At 43.2% G+C, this 23906-nt stretch overlaps 1 long non-coding RNA gene across 1 annotated transcript; it reads right to left on the bottom strand.

Annotated features, from left to right (window-relative positions):
• Positions 1-13498: 13498 nt before the first annotated feature.
• Positions 13499-15567, bottom strand: LOC134455236 (uncharacterized). Its single transcript, XR_010036081.1, has 3 exons — positions 15266-15567; positions 14830-14998; positions 13499-14570 (listed from the first exon to the last, which is right to left on the bottom strand). It is a non-coding gene; the product is annotated as an uncharacterized LOC134455236 (long non-coding RNA).
• Between the last annotated feature and the right edge of the window lie 8339 nt (positions 15568-23906).

Raw genomic sequence — 23906 nt, 5'->3', positions numbered from 1 at the left:
TTCCAGGTCACCCCAAATTCTGGGTCCTAAATAAACCAAAGTCACGATTCGAATGGCATTTTTCTTCATTGCTTTTTTCTTTTTTCAACGATTCTGTGTCATTTATATCAAACAATTTCACATGTGATTTTCAAGTGTAAAACATCACAAATGAGTCCTTTTTTATTTCTCGTGCGGACTTCCAAAATAGAATAATGAATGAACGAAAAAGTACACGGACCCACAGCTCTATACACAAATGATTATTGCCGGCATAAATTAACCTTTGACAATTAAAACATTATTTTGTTAACTTGGGAGGGTTTTACAGCACTCACAAGCACTCCACTCTTTAATTTCAAACAAACTAAATTTGAAACTCAAAACTTTACTTTTAAACAATTCAAAAAATTCTCCCAAGTCCTCCCCACTCAATGCCTTCATTGCACACTTCGGTCTTCTTTCAGCGGATGCTTTTATATGATGTGATTAGCAGCTGTGACCAGATACAGTGGGTGCACAGCAATAATGAGTACACCCTTTTTGAAAAGTGACATTTTTAACAATATCTCCAGAAGCACAAGTTATTTCCAAAATGTGCATATAGAGTAAGTTTAATACAACATCTGTTGAGCTTACAGAAAAGAAAAGTAAGGTTAATAACTTACACGACTTAAAAGTCAAGGATGGTATAATGGGACCAACATGGTTTGGTACTATGTGAATGCTGTCAACATTGGCTAGCTGAATTTTACCAAAAGAAACATGCTCGTGAACAAGCAGATCATGATCCTCTCTGGAATTATTAAAGGTGTACTCTCTTCTGATTTCACAAAAATGGGAAAACATATGAAGTAGGCCTACAATTACTTTGTGTATGCTAGGACGAGTGTGTGGATGAGTGTGAGAGTGAGATAGAGAGTGCAGTGTGGATAAGCGTATGAAAGAGAGTCTAGTGAGGATGAGAGCATCAGAGTGTGACAGAGAGTGTAGTGCAGATGAGTGTGTGATGGTGTGATAGATAGTGTAGTGTAGATGAGAATATGATAGAGAGTGTAGTGAGGATGAGAGTGTGATAGAGCATAGTATGGATGAGTGTGATAGTGTGATGGAGAGTGTAGTGCACATGAGAGTGCGATAGAGAGCATAGTGCAGATGAATGTGTGTGATGTGTCGACTCGCTCAGTAAGACGGAGTATGGCTGCGAGGGGACACCAACATCATCTGTTATTTGCTCGGCTTAAGCCTGTTATCGCCGGATTAAAGTCATAATTGATAACTCGCCCAGAAGGGAGCAGAGCTGAAGGACTGTGGTTCACACTTACACACACCCAAACGCACAGGCACATGCACTCTGTACGCTCTCTCTCTCACTGCCTTTCATTGTGTGTCTCTCTCACACACACACACACATGCACATACACACACACACACGGACACGCACACGCACGCACACACACACACACACAGTCACACACACTCTCTCTCTCTCTCACACACACACACACACACACACACACACACACAGCGCATGCGCGCACACACACACACACACGCTGTCTCTCTCTCTCTTTCTCTCTCTCTCACACACACGCACGCACACGCACCATTACATGGCTAGGCTGCAGCATTACCCTTCCCCTCATGTGGGAGCATGTGATAAAGAATGCAGTTCTACTCCCCACAATATTTTTAAAAAAAACATTCCTGAAAATAGGGGCCCACGAGGGTGCGGGGCCCACCAGTTCTACACCGCTAATTATGAGGGGCCGAGCCAAAAGTGTCCGGGCCCTATTTCTCGCCCAGTCCAGGCCTGGCATAGTGTATATACACTGCTCCCCACTCTCCCGGTACATACACTGTATGCAATGCCTCTGTATCTGCATGCACCTGCAGTGTTGTGGAGCTTGCGTGCACATAGGGATCCAGGTTTTTGTTGGGGTTTGAGTCCGGCCTGGGTCATGTCGCAGCCCTGCCCCTTCTCTCTCCCACTACCTTCCTGTCATTGTCTGTCCTATCAACAATAGACACACAAGTCCTAAATATATATATTTTTAAAAGTCCCAAAAGGTCTAAAAATGGTAAAAGTTTAGACATGTCACATGTAGCAAGTGCCTAAGTCAGAGCCCTCATGCGGAATTGGGCTTCTTTTGAGGTGTTCATATTTGCTTTGGTATTCAACGCTCTCTGTCACTGATAAAACTGTGTGCACAAGCATATCCACATCAGTCGTCATCATTATTTTTAGAAAGTGTGTGTGTGTGTCTGTGTGTGTCTGCTGTCATTAATAAATGTGTGAGTGTAAGCACATTCAGATGTGTTTATGTAAGATGGTGAGTCACCATAGTACAGAGGATGCCCTGCATACTAGCGAAGTGTCTCAGGGCAAAGCAAAGAGATGTTTTCAACAGCAACTCTATACAGTAAAGAGAGGCTTTTAGCCTATATCTCAGCAAAGAGATGCTTATTTTATGCTGGCCCTATGACGAGATGCTTTAGTATATACGGTATCACGGTCGTCACTCTTATTTTAGATTAGTTTTGATTTGTTTCTGACATCTGGGTGACCACTTCTTATGGGGACACACAGATTGGCTGAGCAGGTGACCAGTTCCACAAAGTTAATGGTGAGACGGCGGCTCCAAACCGAGTTGCCTCCGCCAAGCCATTCACTTTGTGGAACCGGTCCACCTCGAAGGCCGTTATCCCGCTTATCTGCCGTTAGGGTGGGGTGTTTTTTTTTAAAAATCTATTACTGTCTGTAAAGTTGTAGGAACCATGCCAACTGCAGCAGAATCTTCTGATCAAGATAGACGTATCGCGACGCGTGCGTGAAACTTAGCCACGTCTAGAATCTTAATTTGGAATGCAGATGTTTTGCTTATTTAACTGTCCGTAGATCCTGTGCATGGTTCCTACTATCATCGACGTTCAAATCTCTTCGAGACTTGGTCTGACCAAGAGCATAGCAAATTTCCCAAACGGCATGGTTGACCCGCCTCCCTTGGTTTGATTATGGTTGTTTGTTTCCCGACAAAGTGAAAGGAGTTCCTGTATTTGCGGGAACTCAGAAAATACTTGCATTGATCTTGACCTGACTAGTTGCAACGTCGAAGGTGTTGCGTCACTAGGAGGGCGCAGCCTGGCTTGGTTCCTACAGCATTATCCCTTAGATACCATCGGCATTCCAAACGAAGATTCTATGCACGTCTGCAACTCTATCAAGGGACTGTAACCAATACCCTGCAGTAACAATAAGTCGCTTTGGATAAAAGTGTCAGCCAAGTGTAATCTAATGTAAAAAAAATAGGGTGAGAATACCCCATATAGACTGATTGAAAAAAAAACATACGTCTCCACTCAAGTGGGATCGCTCTGGTTCATACCTATCCATTTATACCTGCCCATACAGGAGGATCAGATCCATCTGGTTCTGGTTCAAGTTTGCGCTTCAAACCTCCCCCCTCAGATGGGATGAAGAGAGCAGGTGCCATTGAGCACCCTGGAGAATGGAGCACCCCAATTAACACACACACACACAAACACGCACACACACACATACACACGCACACACACACATACACACGCACACACACACACACACACGCACACACACACACACACACACATACACACGCACACACACACATACACACGCACACACACACACATACACACGCACACACACACACACACGCACACACACACACACCAAAGAACGGAGCACCCCAATTAATTACAACAGCAAGAGGATAAACATGGTCAACACGCCCCATCAGTAATTACAACAGCGAGTCGAAGTGTGTGTGTGTGTGTGTGTGTGTGTGTGTGTGTGTGTGTGTGTGTGTGTGTGTGTGTGTGTGTGTGTGTGTGTGTGTGTGTGTGTGTGTGTGCACACACACGTGTGTTTATAGAGTCCTATCAGTAATGAAAACAGCAAGAGAGTATAATTAAAACAAGCCGTCACGGCCACACGGCACTAATTAGACACCTAGATGAGCACTCACTCGCTTCTAGTGATATTACCTCATAACAAGCATGTGTTTTGGTGTGTGTGTGGGTGCGTGTGGGTGCGTGCGTGTGTGGGTGTGGGTGTGGGTGCGTGTGCGCTGTGTGTGCGTGCGTGCATTGATGACACTCTACATTCAACAACCATGCTGAGTGGTTTGGGCACGAGTGGACACATTCAGTCTGTGAATGAGGTCTGTGTGTGTGTATATACATAAATGTGGTGTACAGGTAGGCTATGTACATGACAATGAGCCTGTGTGTGTGTGTGTGTGTGTGTGTGTGTGTGTGTGTGTGTGTGTGTGTGTGTGTGTGTGTGTGTGTGTGTGTGTGTGTGTGTGTGTGTGTGTGTGTGTGTGTGTGTGTGTGTGTGTGTGTGTAATGCCGTGATGCGGTAATTAAAACTGGGATGATTGAGTAGGTAAATCTCGTTAGAGAGAGTAGAGAGTAGAGAGTAGAGTAGAGTAGACTTTATTGTCACTATAGAAATGAGATTATGTTTAGTAGCAACCCACAAATGCCCACCAAATAAAAGATACATTAACAGTAAATAAATAATATTTAAAAATCCATAAAAATCCATAAAAATCCATGTGCATCTCACAGTATCGATAGTCTTGAAGTATTGAGGGGGCGAATTGAGTTCAAGAGTCTAATGGCAGTAGGGTAAAAGCTGTCCTTCATTCTCGTATCCTAAAGCGAGTCCTAAAGCGCCTGCCAGATGGTAGCATGGTGAAGAGCCTGTGACCAGGGTGTGTGTGATCTTTAAGGATGTTTAATGCTCTGTTTGTGCAGCGTGTATGGTGGATCTCCTCAAGTGTGGGTAGTTGGCATCCAATGATTCTCTCTGCTGTTTTAATGATGCGCTGTAACATCTTCTTGTTGTCGTGTGTGCAGCTGGTGTACCAGGATGTAATGCTGTATGTAATTACTGATTCAATTGTACACCTGTAGAAGTTAGTGAGCAGATCTCGTAGTAGCTGGGCCTTCTTTAGAGTGCGAAGGAAATATAGCCTTTGGGATCCCTTTTTAGCCATTGCAGAGGTGTTGGCGCTCCATGACAAGTCCTCGCTGATGTGCACCCCCAGGAATCTGAAGCTCTGTACAACCTCCACTGGCTCCCCTCCGATGTTGATGGGTTGGTGGTAGTGGTTGCCCTGGCCACACCGCCTGAAGTCCAGGATCACCTCCTTCGTTTTCTTGGAGTTCAGGGCCAGGTTGTTGTCTTGGCTCCAGCGTGCCAGCTGCTCCACCTCCTCTCTGTAGGCCGTCTCGTTGTTGTCAGAGATCAGGCCAATCACGGTTGTGTCGTCAGCAAATTTAATGATGGTGTTTGTGCTGTGCTTAGGATCACAGTCATGAGTGAAGAGGGAGTACAAAAAAGGGCTCAACACACATCCCTGCGGCGCGCCTGTATTTAGGGTGATGGGTCTTGAAAGATGTTTTCCCATGCGTACAGACTGAGGTCTGTCACTGAGGAAGTCCAGTATCCATCTGCAGACATGGGGACTGAAGCCGAGGTTGTACAGCTTAGTGGCCAGCTTGATAGGGGGAATGGTGTTAAAAGTGGAGCTGTAGTCAATGAAAAGCATCCGTGCATAGCTGTTTGGTTTCTCCAGGTGTGAGAGGGCAATGTGAATGCCATCCTCTGTAGATCTATTCGCCCTGTAGGCAAATTGATGCGGGTCGAGGGATGGTGGAGTGATGGACTTGAGGTGTGCTAGCACCAGTCTTTCAAAGCATTTCATCACAATAGGTGTGAGCGCTACAGGGCGGTAGTCATTGAGAGACTTGATGGCCGCCTGCTTGGGAACAGGAACGATGGTACTGGTTTTCAGACAAATGGGGACTGCAGCTTGTTCTAGGAAGATGTTAAATATGCGGGTAAAGACTGCACTTAGTTGGCCTGCACACACAGTGCTTTAGGACCTTCCCAGGGACCCCGTCTGGTCCTGGTGCTTTGTGAGGGTTAATGCTGCTGAGGGCTCGCCGAACCTCGTGCTCGCTTAACACCAGGCCTACATGTGGGGCATTGTCTATCAGTTCAGTGGGGGAGTGAGGGATGGGTCCCTCATCGAACCGTGCAAAAAAGTTGTTGAGGTCATCCGGGAGAGTTGAATTGTGAGAGCTGGGCAGACAGGGGTTTGTGCTCTTGTAGTTGGTGTAGGATGTAATGCCCTGCCACATACGTCTGGGATCAGAGTTCACAAAGTGCTGTTCTATTTTTACTTTATAGGAGTGTTTAGCTTCCTTGATGCCCCTCTTCAAGTTGGCCCTGGCTATGGTGTAATTTGATTGATCACCAGAGTGAAACGCATCGTCTCTAATTGCCAGCAGGTTCTGGACTTGACTGTTCATCCAGGGCTTGCGGTTTGGAAATGTGTGGATGGTGACATTATCAACACAGAAGTTAATGTAGTCCAGAACTGTAGATGCATATGTATTTAAGTCTGATTGATTAAAAAGTTCCCAGTCAGTGTCCTCAAAACAATTTTGCAAACGTTCAATTGCTCCTTCAGGCCAGACTTGGATGACCTGGCTAGTGGGCTTTGACCTGGCGATGAGCGGCTTGTACGCAGGGGTCAAGAGCAGAGGGGTGTGGTGCAGCTACCGAGGTGAGGGGAGGGGGATGCTTTGAATGCGCTGGCTATGTTGCAATAAACAACGTCTAATGTGTTCTTTCCTCTGGTTGGAAAATCAACAAACTGATGGAATTTAGGCAGAACTGACTTAAGATTGACATGGTTGAAGTCACCTGCTGTAACGAACACGGCGTCGGGGTGAGAGTTTTGCAGGTCGCTGATGGTGTCGTAGAGTTTACTTAATGCAATCTTTGCGTTCGCTTGGGGGGTACGGCGACGTATTGCTGCCAGGCACGTAAAAAAAGTTTGACGCAGTAACATGTAATAACGTGAAATGTTTTACGTTATAACGTGGTATTTATTACGTTATAACGTGGTATTTACCACGTTATTTTGTGATAAGGAACTATCATGTTATTTCATGATATAATATTTTCATGTTATAATGTGAAAATATCATGTTATTTCGTTGTATGAAATTATCACGTTATTCTGAGAAATTAATCTATCACGTTATTTCATAATACAACACTATCACGTTATTTCATAATATTTAACGTTATAACGTGAAAACATCACTTTGAGCAGTCAGGCAGCCAAGCCAGTCTACCAACGCGCTTCCCTTTTCACTGCACGCCATGTTCCATCTCTAGCCGTTTTGAGAATGGCTGAAAACATGGATTCTCCTCTCTGGAGGTTTCTTCGGAGTCGGGGTGTTCCAGAGGACTGTCTCAGTCGAATGGAGAAAGACCATGTAAGTGTATTTTACTGTTTAGAAACGTCCTGAAATTATAGTTTGCCATAGGAACTGGCCATTCGCTATAGTGTGTAGCGAGAAATAGGCAGTGGAAATGCGCATCCCTGCTAAAATTGGGCAGAGTTCACCTTTACATCAGCTATTAGCTTTGACACGTGAAGTGCATGCACTAAACCCATAGATTATTAGTAATATAGCCTACAATCCATGACTAAACCGCAAGGAGCGGCTAATAAGAAAACGGGGGTAGTTGCTTGACCGCCCCTCCAGAGCCTGATCTGCTTCCAAGCGCTGTCCTTTTTGGACTGTGGGCACTCTCCTCGGTAAATTCGGTAAACGCTCTCTACAAGCCCCAAAATGACCCAACACTTCGGACACATCATCAGGCCGCACACAAATGAACTTCAGTAGCCCACCGAACCTAGGCTACAAAGTAGGCCTACTAGCCTGTTAGCACACGGTTTGGGGGGGATCCTGCGTTGTTTCAGAGCTAGTTTTGGCATCACTGCGACACTAATGTATTAGAGGAGGCTGTAAAAGCAATATTTTGGACACTAACTGCTACACATGATAACCCCGTGTGTACTTTAATGCAGAATGCAATACATTGAACATGAAACGTCTCGGTAATACTGCAGGGTAAAAAGAATAGCCAATGCCTGTTACGCCGTTAATCGCCCACTAGATGACGCTAGTATAAAATGAATGACAGAGCCGTATCGATAAATGAACTGACACTGGCCCGGAGCAGGTCAGTGGTGACGTCACCAGTGGACCGGCTGCAAGCCTACAGCCAGACCCCTCTCAAATGAATGACAGATAGAATATGGCTCTGATGAATGATATGAACCAGTGCATGACGTCACTGTTTACATTTCTCATCTTCCGTGTGGCAAGACAGAGCTTGGTCACTTCGCCTTGTTTTTGTGAATACAATCACACCCAGAAGTTAAGCCTTATGGCTAATTAAAGAACAAAGAATAAAGAATAAAGAATAATTATTATCTCCATCCTATTTTTAAAACTTGGGGAAAGACTCGTAGCCATCAGAAACCTAACTGGTTCCGAGTTGCACACACTCAAGGTACATCACGTCAACACAAAGTAAAGACCGTTATTCACAATGTTTAGGCAACCTAGAGTAGTATAAACTGTTCATCTGTTTGGTGTAACAGCTCGCTTTTATGACAAGTGGAATACACTGGAATGTTGGGTGTTGTGAGGAACTAGATTTCATTGCACAGGTCTTTAACCTTTAAGAGTGTGGGTTTTTGAGCATTCTATATAAAAAAAATGCATTCTATAGCCATGCAAGATTCTACAATTCCATATTGTTTTGAATGACGCCCAGAATTCTATAGAACTTTCACTGCCCAAACATTTCCGTCATGAGGCTTATCTGGGTGCTTTTGTGACATGAAAAACTATTATACTGTGTATTTGTATGACCAACTACACACTAATGTTTTTGTTTCAATTGATAAAATGTCTCGTCTGAACATGGGATAAAGACATTCAGTGTTTTTAAGCACATTTAATATCTGGCCAAATTCTCAATTAGCTAAATAAATTGAGACCATAAACCATCTGACCTAACCAATAGCCTATGTTGTAACACGTCATGTGGTATTTCTGGCTAAGTTTCTGCGAAGATGTGTGGTTTGGCAGGTACCCAAAAAGAGAATGCTGTCAGCTCTTTTTGCCACACAACTTTTTGGCGCATCATGCACAGCATTACTCAAAAACGTGTAAATTAAACTGATTCAGCTGACGGCACAGACTGGTGGTGACGGTTCCAGTCTAGCGTCTGACACGGTACAAATAGCAATGGTTATCATTCCCAGTTTTGTGTTTTCCTAGGTATATCCAAATAACATTAGAAAAACCTACATATTTATATTTATTAAAAACGTCTTTTTTTGAACCGTCAAAGTTGGAGATGTTGGAGAATTAATTTCTCCAGGGAGGCCAAAGGCTTGGATACTACAGTAGATGAATAGAGATATTTGAAACACGTGTGCCGCAATATTTTGTTGGCCTATTAATTTTTTTCTGAAATTTGAGGATTGAATATCCAAGTCCATATCCAAATAATTTTAAATAGGCTATGTGGTTAAAAAAAGACCTTGGCCCGCCTCTGCAAAGACAGGCTAAACTTAAAGCAAATAACATATACATAACATAATATTCAAAATGTAGGCCTTCATCAAAGTAGAACAGACTTTGTTCAATTACTTTTAAAACACACTGAGCAAAAATAGAAGAGCTCAGCCATCATTTCAGATAAAATGATTGAATTAGACTGTATTTAATTACCAAAAATAGTTCATGTAATTACTGTAATTGTTTACTTGTTATAAGCACTTTGTCTCAGTTCATAAAGATAATGGTATCATACTACGCCCCCTCTTTGATTTCTCTGTGTGTACATACAGTAAGTTATGTGGTCTTGTATATGAGTTGTAATTAGGGCCCGAGCACCGAAGTGCAAGGGCCACGCTGTGGCCCTTTGCCCTCTCGGTGCGAAGCCCTATTGTTTTTCGAAAGATTATTATTATTATTATTCTCTTTTTTGTTCAGCCATGTTGGGCCATTTTTCGGGTACTTCCGGTGCTCGTACAGTTACGCCACTTGGTACACAAATCAGAGATAGCCACCGCTACTCAGACGGCGAATATTAACCCCTGATGGAATACGGGGACGAGGCCACACCCCCAAACACGTTTAGGGGCAGGGCCAACATATAGTTTGAGCTACAGACTCTGGACTTTTTTTCTGTATCTCACTAAGGCGTACATTGAAGTCCGATACAACGATATGACCACGGCCAACAGGAAGTGAGATATTTTGACTTTTTTGGCATTTTATGGCATTTTTTGGCTTTTTTTTACATACTTTTACGTACTTGTCCTACACCGTACATCGTATTGACTTAAGATTCAGTTTACATGAGCTCAAGGCATTGATGATGATATTTTGCGAAGGAATTTTTGATATCTCGTCATTTCACAAGATGGCGGCTTGATAAATTTAGTTGCCACTTTCGGCCAATTTTCGGGTACTTCCGCTGCTTGTACACTTACGCCACTTGGTACACAAATCAGAGATAGCGCCCGCAACTAAGACACCGAATATTAACCCCTGATGGAACACGGGGACGAGGCCATGACCCCAAACACGTTTAGGGGCAGGGCCAGCAAATACTTTCAGTTACAGACTCTGGACTTTTTTTCTGTATCTCACTAAGGCGCACAATAAAGTCCATACAACGATATGGCCACGCCCAACAGGAAGTCACATATTTTGACTTTTTTGTCATTTTAAAACAGGAAGTTGGCCACAATTTCAGTTTGGAGTGTTTTAAAACAGTAAAAAAGCACTCATGTATGCATATAATGAATACAAACTTTTGTAAATGCCTGAAATGGAGGCCACGCCCCCAAAAACGTTTAGGGGCGGGGCCAACATATACTTTGAGCTACAGACTCGGGAGTTTTTTTAAGTTGTGTATCTCACTAAGGCGCACAATAAAGTCCATACAACGATATGGCCACGCCCAACAGGAAGTCACATATTTTGACTTTTGAAACAGGAAGTTGGCCACCATTTCAGTTTGGAGTGTTTTGTAACAGTGCAAACGTACACATATGTGCATATAATGAAAACTAACTTTTGTATATGGCTGAAATGGAGGCCACGCCCCCAAACACGTTTAGGGGCGGGGCCAACATCTACTTTGGCCTACAGACTCGGGAGTTTTTTTAAGTTGTGTATCTCACTAAGGCGCACAATAAAGTCCATACAACGATATGGCCACGCCCAACAGGAAGTGAGATTTTTTTCACTTTTTTGGCATTTTAAAACAGGAAGTTGGCCACCATTTCACTTTACAGTGTTTTAAAACAGTGCAAATGCACACATGTATGCACATAATGAATACTAACTCTTCTATAAGCCTGAAATGTAGATAAGGTATAGCGCCACCATGTGGTAGGCAAAGGAATGGCAGGAAAAGTGTAATTCTTCAATATCTTGGGAACTGAACGTCGTACAGACTCCATTTTTGTTTTAGGGGGTCATAGCGACATGCTAATCATGACAATGTTAATGCTAATTTTCAATGCTAATTCATGCTAATTACTTTTTCGTCAATATCTCGTGAACCGAACGTCGTACAGACTCCATTTTTCCTGGGGGGGCATAGCAACATTCTAGGTGGCATGCCCCGTCCCTGCAATGCATGTGTGCGAGGGCCCGTCATCGCCGCTTGCGGCTTTAATTATTATTATGTCTTCACAGATTGATGCTACAGTCCTTGATTATCTGGATGACAACACTCTGGCTGACTACATACCGACGTATGGAGACAGGATTGCGGCAAGACGCTTCTGTTTGCAACACAGTGCCACTGCCAAAACCAAGGAATCGGCAAAACATTAAATGTTGGAAAAACTGAAGAAAAAAATGGGCATTGCTGTGAGTGATGATGAAAACAACAACCAGGAGACGTCCACCGGAAGACAGAAAAGACATTATGCACGGCATAACAAATCTGCAGAAAAGAAGACAAGAAAAGTGGAGTTGGGATGGATTCACGAAGGCAAACAAGTCAGAAAACGCAAAGGAGGAGGGACAAGGACCCTTGATGTACCCAAAGAATCAAAGAAGGCGGACATACTGCAGTATGCCAAAGACATTTTCTTCCCAGATGGAAAAAATAAGCTTGGAAAGTTTGAAACATTTAGCCATGACATAGTAGATTATCAGGAAGAAGCTATTTTTGATGACGCTATTACAGTTGGGGAACTCTACAGCGTACTTAGAATGGGAGTTTTGAGATTCTACCTGTGCACAAAGATTCCAAAAGATCAGGATGCTGAAGAATGTGTCGGGGAAGAATCAAAGATGAACGAAGACATACAGAATAGCATGCATGAAGAGGATGAGCTGCTTCTTCATCCTGTCGATACAGAAGCATTTCTAAACACATCTGAGGTGATGATTGGCCCTTTTTTCGGGGAAGCCATGGCTGGCCAACTAGATGAGAAGGGTCCAGCTGCAGTAATACAGTTCCACCCTTAATGCAAGCACGCCCATGGGCGTTCCCGGCATTTGCAGTATTGGCCAATCGTGAAGGGATACTGCATGATGTCATTTTCAAGGCCATTTCCGGATGAAGGCTCCATGTTTGTTACAAAGATATCCCGTGCAAATTGTTATCTTCCAGAGAAACGTTTCACTGAACATTCCACTGACATAATGTTCTCAACAATTTATGTAAGAAAGTGAGATAAATCACACGTTTTCTAATCCCAATATGTCTTTTGCTTTGTCTTCCCGTACCTCGGACATTGTAGCCTACTGTTTAGGACTCGTGTCGCTATGCACAAATTTGTCATAGCAACGTACCAGGTCGCCAAAATGTCAACACAACGACGTTGACATTACCTTACCTAGCTGTGTGTGTCGAGGTCACTGTTAACACTGTGTAGGCTATATGATTAAACATCCTTTCCAAGATATTAACACACCCGGAAAAATAATAATAATTAAAAAACCCTTTTTGGCGAGGTTGTTCACTTGGTAAGACAAGTTTGAAACGATGTAAAACATCAGCAACACATTCCCGACTTTTTAAAGTAATGAGTGTCACCTCACCACATTTATGTGGCAATGTGGTCAGCTTGGAAAGAGCAGATATTAATGAAAAAATATATGAAATAGTATTTGAAATAGCAATAGGCTATTTGTTTGTTTTATTGGAGAAAAACAATTTCTTCATTACCATAGGCCTACCATACTCCATGTCTGTCTATGATTTTAGGAGTGAGGTCACACTATTGAAGCTTACCTCTTTATCCAGGAGAGGTTCCAGATTGGCCTGTCTTAATTCAAAGGCCATCAGAAAACAGAGAACATTTTTCCTACCATCATAACCAGTGTTTGTGCGTAGCCTACATAATCAGGACCGCTGACAGCTTTGGCTGTGCCCAGGACAAAGTCATCTGAAAGGGCCCCCCACTCAATACATAGACTACATACAATGTAATGAGGACCCATTCCTGGACCCCTCGTCTCACTGGGCCCAGGTCAACGGACCCCTTTGCCCCCCCTGTCAGCTTCCCTGCATGTAGGCCACATACATTGCTGAAAGAAGTGAACGAGACAGGAATGAAATGTGAAAATTTATTTCTGTTTACTTTTACACTATGAAGTGTGAACGGTTACCTCTCCTTCTCATATTCAGAGTGCATAAAACAGCACTCAACTGTGTGGTCTGTTGATAGCCTGTGTAGTACAGTAGATTAGACTCCATTTTTTAAATAAAAATCTATGGAGGGTTAACACAAAGTTTGAAATTGTGTTTGACCAGTCTCCAATGTGCAGTTTAACTAATAACTAAAAATAATGCATTGGCATGAAATACAGACTGATACATACAATAAATACAGTCACACAGAGACACAAACAGTGTGCAATAAGAAGATTAACATACTGATGGACAATAAATACACAAACACAGTGGACACACACACACACACACACACACACACACACACACACACACACACACACACACACACACACACACACACACACACACACACACACACACGGCAGGAGGAGATCATACAGGTGATGTGAAGATGCTGTATATAAGGAGCAATGAGTAAAGTGTAAGTGGCATGGTGAAAGAAGTGTTCATGGAATATTCTCCAGTGTCCTTGGAATATTCATGTGGTTTTCTTCAGTGCGTTGAGGAGTCTGATGGCTTGTGGAAAGAAGCCGTTTCCCAGTGTGCTTGTGTAGTAGGGAGAACAGTCTGTATGCTGGATGAGTTGTGTCTTTATGATGTTCATTGCCCTCTTGGAACAGTGTGAAGTGTACAGATCCTGAATGGCTGGTAGGGGTGATCTTATGAGCTTTTCTGCCGTTCTCACCACACTCTCTGTACTGCCTTCTAGTCTTCAGCTTGACGGCTGCCATGCCAGACAGAGAGGCTGCTGGTCAGGATGCTCTCAATGACACCCCTGTAGAAGGTGGTGAGTGCCGATGTGGGGCGGTCGGCTCTTCTCTCATCCTTCGCAGGAAGTAGTAGGAGTAGTGTCTGTGCCTTTTTGAGATGGTGGAGCCATGTGGTGCAGTTGGCAGAGGAGGAGGGGCACAGTGGTTGGTGCTGGGTTGATCAGGTTCACCAAAGTTGCTGGTGTCATCAGCCCTCCCTCTGAAAACTGGCTCCGTGCCTGTCAAAAAAAGGCATGCTAATGTTATGAATGAAAATAAAGACAAAAACAAGCACCCCCTATCTACCTACAGAAAGACATGACCATGACATGACCATGTGCATATGCTTGTGCACACGCCCCCCCACACACTGCTACTGTCTTAAAGTGTAGCACGCACGCACGCACGCAGGCAGGCAGGCAGGCACGCAGGCACGCACGCAGGCCTATTCTCCCCCTTTGCCTCAAGTCAAGTGTGCATTTTAGAGGTTGGCCTCACCTGCACATGTGTGAAGAGCAGGGAGATGGGAGGTTGAGGATGACGAGGCAGGGCAGGAGGTTCTCCTTGTGAGCTGCCCTGGTCCTGATGCTGATTGCCCATCACCATGCTGTGGCTCATCAAACCCATTACTGGCATATCGATGCTGAGCAGGAACGACTGCTTCCAACTGCACACAGACACACACACACACACACACACACACACACACACACACACACACACACACACACACACACACACACACACACACACACACACACACACACACGAGAGGGTATACATAGAATACACTACATAAAAATCACACCCATCATTTTAATGCAGAACTCCAGGCTGAAGAGTTACAGAGCGTCTGACCTGTACAGGGGTCACTATTACTGTACTATACTTATTGGTCTAGTGCAGAACAAAGCAGATTCAGTGATTTACTCACCACTGTGTGCAAGTTTCTGTGTTCAGCTCAGGTGGAAGCCTCCATCACAACATGTTGGTACTGACATCAACCGTCTTTCAGAAAACTGGCTGCCTGTCAGAAATAGCAAAATTATGTTACCACAACAAGGTAGTATCTTAAAGATACCCTTAACCAAAGGCAGACAGACACACACTGCCACTGTCTTGGTTCTAGGACACACACACGCCCTTTAAGGGTCACATGTATAATGACCGGGTTCTCACTCACTCGCACACTCCTTTTCTCCTACTTTTGCCTCAGACAATGTAGTGAGTTTTTAAAAATTGGCCTTGCCTGCACATGTGTGAAGGGCAGGAAGAGAGGTTGAGGATGGAGCTGCCAGTCAGGAGGTCCAGAGCTGTCCTGGTCCATCACCATCATGTGGATCATCAACCCCAACTTCTTATATCTGCGTGCACACATTCTCTCTCTCTCACACACACACACACACACACACACACACACACACACACTTGGAGAGATACAGGTTATATGGCATATCAGGAGGCAGGGGTATTGTTGCGCTCTAGATGTTTAGAAATAAGTAGGTGCATGGACCCAAAAAGTAGAGCTCAATGTGGGAGCACACTAAAGACACTAAGGTCAAGTCAATACTCTCTGATGGCAGCAACCTGAAACGTCTGCTCTGAGAATTTTTTTTTTTTTTTTTAATCTGCTTGTGCTTGACCTTAGTGTCTTATTTAGTGTGTGAACCTGCTCCCACATTGAACTATATGGCACATTTAAAATCAGACCCAATGACAAGTCAAGTCGGTTTTATTTTCAATTTCTTTACATGCACTGGTCAAGAATTGAAATTACGTTTAACACCAGGTTGAACAAATATGACACCTCCGACTTTCAGTGCTATTCTATACATCTTTGCTTCAAAGAAACACAACTGATAGCTCAGATGATGAAACAGACGTGCACAACGCAGCACAGGAAGAAACTACTGTATAAACACCTTTTGGCCCAGCATAATTTCGTGATAGCTCGTGGTACAACAAATATTCAAAACTTCCGCGTGTCATTTGAAAGGGATGTCAAAACTATACGTTTATTCAAACGAGTAACAAACCACGAAACTGTTATTAATACGGAGATCATTTCGTGATCACTTTGTGGCGAACTTTATGATATTTAAGCAAGCGAGCACACCATCCGATAACCATTCGAAAGACCGTCAAAACGTTTATGAATGAACTTTTCGTGGTAGGCCTATTTAACTTTTATTCTAGTCTGGCTAGCCCTTAGTATCTTTCATCTCACCCTTGTCATGAACGTCTTATCTTACACATAACGATGTACTCCATTCACATTTGCCTCGTATTGTCGTAACAAGATTCTGAGATGTGCTGCCTTTGTCCATTCTGACCAAGCTGGCTAGCTAGCTAGCTACCAGGTTGGAAATAGTAAACTAGCACAGATTTCCCAGGCAGTGAAGCCTGTAGTGGGGTATGAAGGGCAACAGATGTTCATATTTTGGGAACCAAAGGCAGTTTCCTGCTTAATATATGCAGTGAAGTAGTCACAAGAATGGTAATTACACAGGAATAATAGTTGTTTTGTCTGCCCATAACTTAGTGCTGTACATTATGACAAATACACACACAACATCTGAAACAAACTTACGAAGGGCGGCCTGTTAGCTTGCCTTGAAGCTAAAAAAAACATTAGCCAACACCGCTAGTTGGTGGGCCGAGGTGGTTAAATGTTCGCCCTCCGACTGAAAGTCAACTCGTAAAGTAACCGTTATGTATATTCATGCATTTAATATCGAAATCTTACCGACAGTTGAGTGATCGCTGCAGCGAAATCCTTCCAGTCGTTTTAAAAAGTCCGGCGCTTGTGTTGTCATTCGGCAGCAACTGACTTCAGAAACTTGAACAGCCAAAGGGGCGTTACTGTGAGGGCGGTCTAGTAAGGAGGAATGGGCGTAGCGGTATTAGCTGGACAAGACGCAGCTGGACCATATTGAACTAGATGACACTTTGTTGTATCAACCTGACCTGCAAGTCAATGAGGACACTGCAGTCATATCAGTCCTACTTCCCAGTGCAAGCTCAGCACTCATCATTCCAGACACTGCAAGTCACAACTCACCCAGCATGTCTAGCTCCACAAGTGCAGCAAACATTGCTCCCGAGTCAACAACTATAGATGATGTAGCAGGCACCTCTACAGATTCATGTGTTATAACAATTAAACTACACAGGGTCAATCTTCTGGAAGAGATGATAGCCCAATTCAAGGATTCAGCACTTCTCAAGCACTCCCTTCGATACATGTACATTGATGAGAGAGGAGCCGACCACAATGGTGTCTAAAGAGACGTGTATGCTGCATTTTGGACACAACTTCTGGACCACACAGCTGAAGGGGAGGACCTGAGGGTTCCATCTCTGTGTCCTAAATGGCAAGAGGAGGAATGGAAATCCATTGGCCGAATCCTACTCAAAGGATTTCAAGACCATAGCTATTTTCCCTGTCGCTTATCCCCTGCTTTCGCAGTTTCACTCATTTTTGGCGAGAATGAGGTCTCAGATGATGTGCTTTTTGAAAGTCTTCTTCTGTTTGTTAATCAGTCAGATAGGAAGTTAATCACTACTGCCTTAAAAGAAGATCTTTCAGAGGACGACAGGGATGAGCTGATTGACCTGCTGGACCGTTTGGATGTGACAGCCCTTCCAACCCGAGACAATTTGAAAGGCCTCCTTCTAAAGGTGGCACACAAACAGCTGATCCGTAAGCCAAGATATGCATGCGAGAAGATGTCCTTAATTGCTGGTGCCTCAATGAAAGAAGCATTCGGGAACACACAACAAGTTCTGCTTATGTACGAAGACAAAAAGCCAACAACCAAAAAGCTTTTGAAATTACTGGAAGCTTCCCCTTCCACTCAAGCAGAAAACCAGAGTTTTCGTTTCCTGAAACAGTACATCAGGGCATTGGATGATGTTGGTCTGAGAAGGATGCTAAGGTTCTTGACAGGGTCGGATGTTGTCTGCGTTGACAATATTGACATCATGTTTACACCTTCAGATGGAGTTGCACGGCGGCCTGTAGCACACACCTGCGGCCCAGTTCTGGAACTGCCGTGGACATATGCCTCCTATCCTGAGCTACGCACCGAATTTGACAACATACTGACCAATAATGCTTCGTATGAATTTGGCTTTGCGTAAGTTTACCATAATATAGTTTATCTCATCTGATAGTGGAGGATTATGGGTATGTATATTTGAACATCTGAAAGGAATGGCTTGAAAGTTAACAGTTCTATCAGCATTTCCTGTATGTTTTAACTCTTTTTTTTTTTTTTTTAAGCTTGTTTTACCTGTAACTCGTTTTACCTGTTATAGTGATGCCAGTCATAGCATCTTGTTGGCTTGAGAGCTGTTGCTGAATATATTTTAGACAATCGGAGCGCAGCATTTTATGATCTGTCAAATTACAACAAAGCAAGCCTGTTTTCATGTGTTCATGAGTTTTGAAGTCCAGTCAGCTCAAGAGATAAATTGAATTCTTATCTGTTGATATGTTCCCAGAAAGCACAATGTGCTTTAGTCCTGTTGTGTCAACAACCATGGGCTTTTGTCCTGTTGTGACAACTTCTATGTAATATGTATGCATTTTGAGCTCAGAGGGAGAGCATTGTGGCACTATATGGTTCTGAGAACCAGGTTCTCTACTCTTATGTTACTACATAATTAAATTGAACTGACTTGTACACACTTGTACGTCCCATTCTTTCATTGATTTCAGATAGACCATACTATTATGCTGAGAAACACAACAGCTTTTTGTGTCTAGGTTCATTTCACTTTTATGAAAACAGAAGCAAAGAGGTTGAAGGAAACAAGCACAATAATAAACTTAAGGTTGTTGTGTGCCCCCTTGTGTTGAGAAACACAACCACTCCTTGATTTGAACACTAGGCCTACCTTGTTAAACAATACCCTATTACCTATACATTTTACTGTATTTACCTGTCTTAACAACACTTATTTGTTGAGAGTATTCAGGTGACAGCACTGCATGCCCACTACATTGTATGCTCGGGAATATTACGAGAGACATGTTGTCTATTTTAACTGTGGATTTAGGGCAGGAATTCATGAAAACATGATCAAGTAGAACAAAACAAAAACATGGTCATTGTGCTTTAGGTGTCCACCATTCATTATCCTTAGCACTTAAGATACAGCTATCATGGGATTACTGTATGCCCAAGTCTTTAAGAATGCATGCTCTCAGGAAAATATACAGCTCTATAGCTTCATCAGCTGTGGTAGGTGAGTGTAAGAAGTTCTCTGCCATTATAAGGCAACACATGTCAAACACTGTTTCATCACAAGGACATGGTCCTCTCTGTTGGCACTCTTCTTTGCAAGCCTCCACTGCTTCCTGAGGGACCTGTTTCAAGTAATCTTGTCCTCCAAATAGATGAGGCAGGGTGTACATGAGGATCGGACGTCCACTTGGAGCTACTGCATTCCTGCTCTTTCGGACGACATGGGTATTCCACAACTGCGCAACTTGCTGCAGTTCCTCCTATTGGAAAAACAATATGGAAATTGTTACTTGCAGTGTAATATTGACAGCATTTTGAAAACCCATGACTTTTCTATTCACAGCACAATCCCTAAATCATTACTGGTTAAATAAATGTGTATTTGTATTTAGTTTAAATATATGTTTTCCTTTCTCTTTCTAAAGCCCATGCAGGCCTTGTAATTGATAGGCCTAACCTAGGCCTGTAGCCTACAGGCTTGATTCATAGGCCTAATAGGGAATAATGGTAGCAATAGGTCCCTATGCCAAATTATATCATCATCATCATTATTATTATTATTATTATTATTATTATTATTATTATTATAGGCCTTTAAGAGAAGTTGAACTACAAATAAAATAAGCCAAACACACCTGGATGATGGATAGGCAAGTAAACAAGATAAGCTGCTTGTCCAAGAAGTCTCCAGAGAAACAGTCTTTATCCTTAAGTTCCTGAAAACGATTCATCCAGTACTGGGCATGGTGACTTCTTAAAAAAGCCCACCAGCTTTCAATCCGCTGATTGTGATTACTGGACCCAGCGATATAGCAGTTTCTGACGATGCTGCGATTGGTACTCCACCGTAGGAACCTCTGCATCTCGGCCATTGTTACATTTTCTGTTCCCAGATCTGCGCGAATTCTGGACGGCGTCCCCATCCTCCTCTCAACTTCCCTCATGAAATAACCAGTGATGATTTTGGGATTGCTGTTTGTTGAATAGGCATGAAGCCACACAATGAGTCTGGAAAAGCCATCAATAGCTCCATTTATGCACACACCAAACGGCTTCAATTTATCATAAGAATCAACGTGCCATAGATAATTAGGGCCAGGGTTCATGTACACACGTCGCATCAAGCGATTTCTTCGTCTTCTTTCAACACCACTGGGGTCGAGGAACTTTAACAAATGTCTCACTGTACTTTTTTAGTGACAACATATCCAGCTTGGATGCAATTGAGATGGTGGAACTTGTATTCATGTAGCCTCCCGTGTCCACGCAGTTGATCAATGAGAAATGATGCAACGTCAAGTGGGTCAGATTCATTCTTTCTTCGGTACAACCCCATGCTTTTCAAAATCCTTCGGAGAGTGCGCATACTGACAACAATACCATCCACAGTGCTCAACAACTGTAGAATTTCACCATGCCTTAGACCAAGCTTGAAATAGAACTGAATTAAGTCCTGTAGACGAGCCATGTTCCTTGACTGAACCGGGAAGTGTTGAAGTGCTGGCCAAATATCATGAAATAACATGATAAATGCTTAACACGAAATAACGTGATAGTTGCATATCTCAGAATAACGTGATAATTTCTTATCTCAGAATAACGTGATAGTTGCATATCTCATAATAACGTGATAGTTGCATATCTCAGAATAACGTGATAATTTCTTATCTCAGAATAACGTGATAACTTCATATCACGAAATAACGTGATAATTTCACGTTATAACGTGATACTTTCGTTATAATGTGAAACTTTTCACGTTATTACATGATACTGAGCCAAATATATATTCAACCTTGGCAGCTCAGAGCTTCGCTTGGGGGGGAATGTAAACAGTGAGGAGAAACACCGCGGTGAATTCTCTTGGGAGATGAAACGGTCTGCACTGCAGAGAAATAAATTCTAAGTCCGGAGAGCAATGTTATTCAGTGATGATAACAGAGGTGCACCAAGAGTTACTCACGTAAGTACACACACCTACTCCTTTCCCCTTTCCGGAGTCGGCAGTTCGGTCCGCCCGGTAAACAGTCCATCCAGCAATCTGAATAGCAGAGTCGGGGATGTTGCCGCTTAACCAGGTTTCCGTAAAGAGAAGAGCGCAGCTGTTCCACCTCTTTGTTGAAATCCTAAGTCTCAGCTCGTCAATCTTGCTGGTAAGAGACTGTGATTTGGGGGATTTGGATGATTTAATATATGTCCCAGGTAGCAGTGCCAAGCCAGTGTTCTATATTGCGTCAGTCATGTGCTATGGGAATTACCAAACGCTGACATGAAAAGCACACATCAACAGCCCACCATGTGATATTTTACACTGGGTAATTCGTAATTTTTTTGATATGTGAGTTGCCCAGATGATATAACCTTTGACCTTTTCATGAAGATGCAGTTTCATTGTTAATTGTAGTTCTCAAAAACTGATGCTACTTTTGTAGGCATGAATGAATACTGTGAATGGCGGGTAAAATGCCCATGCTAAAACACACAAATATGAATCACAAAATGGTTAGACGTATCTTTGGCAGTTTCAAACATGCACGCTGACAACATCGCCAGGATAGACATTGGCTCTGTTCTGTTGTGTTTTACGTCAAGAACAAAAGGAACAAAGAACAAAGAGAACAAAAACACAACACCCTTGTCATTCCACATTTAAAGCAAAAAGCTACACATGGAGGCACGTGAATGAACCATATGCCCAAGGTGGTAGTGCCAAGCCTGTGTTCTGTATTTGGACCAATGCGGTGTCCATGCTAATAAGACAATATATGGCATTGAACATCCAATACTGTCCATAATAAGACAATAAGACAATGCATAATACTTAGCAGACACTTTTATCCGAAGTGACATACAGTATAATATATTATATACAGGGTTTTTGTTCTGGTACCCTGGAGCAATGTGGGGTTAGGTTCCTTGTTTCACCCATGGATGAGGATGTTATATTCCACCAACGTAATTCCTATTGGTATGGGATTCCAGCTTGCAAACATAAGGCACAGCACCTGTCCTCATCCTCAAGCCCTTATGGAGGCAGCCTTCATTTTCTACTGTGACTGTGGATGAGGGACTCAGACACCACTCAACAAACATCGCAGAGCCGAGAGGAGGAGGCCTAGTGTAAGTCTCTCTCTCTCTCTCTCTCTCTCTCTCTCTCTCTCTCTCTCTCTCTCTCTCTCTCTCTCTCTCTCTCTCTCTCTCTCTGTGTGTGTGTGTGAGCGAGTGTGTGTGTGTGTGTGTGTGTGTGTGAGTGAGTGAGTGTGTGATGCTGTGTTCCATTACCCGTACTTACCGCCCTTTCCGCACTGTGTTTGGGTACGCAGGGTGTTCCATTTCTAATCGCGACGGTAAAGTGTACTGTAAATTACCCGGATAACGCCCCCAAAACGGCCATTTCTCGAAGTGTGGTGTTACTGTACACTTTTCGCACTCAACGGCCGCCATGTTTGTGACGTAGTTGAGTGCCAGATCTGTCAAACGGTTGAATCTCCGTGATAACAGCATAGTTTTGATTCCAAAGACAATCGCCATGTGTATTAGAGGCAGGGTTAACTTTAAAAAGTGTTAGCATAAGGAACAGTGCCTTCCGTGTTGAATTGCATATTGGCGGTTGGTAAACTCGGATGTCACGCGACCAACCGTCATTTCCGTTAAGTGTATCAGACAGAACGGGAATCGGAATGTACTCGCCTCGTGAATTGCGGAGGGTGGAAAGGGTACTTCACTGCACTCAAACAAGGTACACAGTACAGAGGGTGAATAATGGAACACAGCATCTGTGTGTGTGTGTGTGTCTTCATGTTGAAGTTGAGCGATAAAACCTATGCTTACTGATATGATAATGCTGTGTTGATGTTCATGTACTTACAGCTTGATGATTGGCCTACACCCCTGACTCTTGCTGTCCATCTGAGTCCCATACTATGTGAGGTGTGTGTAAATGTCCAGGAGGAAACAATAATCCAACTGTACTCCTCAGTGTCCTGCTGCTAAATGAGTGTCTGTATACTCAGGTGAGGTTTTAGAACAACACATCATAATGACATCACAGACAAGTGACTCTTTTGGAATAGAGTGGCAGACATCACAGACAAGTGACCATATTGGAATAGAGTGGCAGACTAACATGCGTCTGTTCAAGAGACTATCATCCTAAAGTGAATCTTGTTTGAATCCTTTGCTAAGCTTATACCACTTGTAGGGTAGTATAAAGTTGTAGGAGCTCTGGAACATTGTCTCTCCCTGTCTGTCTGTCTGTCTCTCTCTCTCATTCTCTCTCTCTCTCTGTGTGTGTGTGTGTGTGTGTGTGTGTGTGTGTGTGTG

The sequence above is a fragment of the Engraulis encrasicolus genome, chromosome 9, assembly GCF_034702125.1.
Source record: "Engraulis encrasicolus isolate BLACKSEA-1 chromosome 9, IST_EnEncr_1.0, whole genome shotgun sequence".
NCBI lineage: Eukaryota > Metazoa > Chordata > Actinopteri > Clupeiformes > Engraulidae > Engraulis > Engraulis encrasicolus.
The sequence above is the reverse complement of the archived record's forward strand: the minus strand, read 5'-3'. Positions and strand labels throughout refer to the sequence as shown.